The 403-nt window shown below is 40.2% G+C and overlaps 1 protein-coding gene across 1 annotated transcript in view; it reads right to left on the reverse strand.

Annotated features, from left to right (window-relative positions):
* POLE (DNA polymerase epsilon, catalytic subunit) overlaps positions 1-403 on the reverse strand; it is a 47,561-nt gene that overhangs the window by 15,472 nt on the left and 31,686 nt on the right. The gene's annotated exons all lie outside the window — the stretch shown is intronic.

Raw genomic sequence — 403 nt, forward strand, 5'->3', positions numbered from 1 at the left:
GGACCTCTGAAACAAATAATGCAATATATGTTAAGAAAGAAAAAAAGAAGAAGAAGAATGTAGCAGGAGGGGAAGAATGAAGGGGGGGAAATCGGAGGGGGAGAAGAACCATGAGAGACAATGGACTCTGAAAAACAAACTGAGGGTTCTAGAGGGGAGGGGGTTGGGAGGATGGGTTAGCCTGGTGATGGGTATTGAGGAGGGCACGTTCTGCATGGAGCACTGGGTGTTATGCACAAACAATGAATCATGGAACACTATATCTAAAACTAATGATGTAATGTATGGGGATTAACATAACAATAAAAAAATTTAAAAAAAAAATCAAGCTATCTTACAAAGCAGTGATCATTATTGCAGCATGGTACTGGCACAAAAACAGACATATAGACCAATGGAACAG

The sequence above is a fragment of the Phoca vitulina genome, unplaced genomic scaffold (assembly GCF_004348235.1).
Source record: "Phoca vitulina isolate PV1807 unplaced genomic scaffold, GSC_HSeal_1.0 scaffold91, whole genome shotgun sequence".
NCBI classification, from domain to species: Eukaryota; Metazoa; Chordata; class Mammalia; order Carnivora; family Phocidae; genus Phoca; species Phoca vitulina.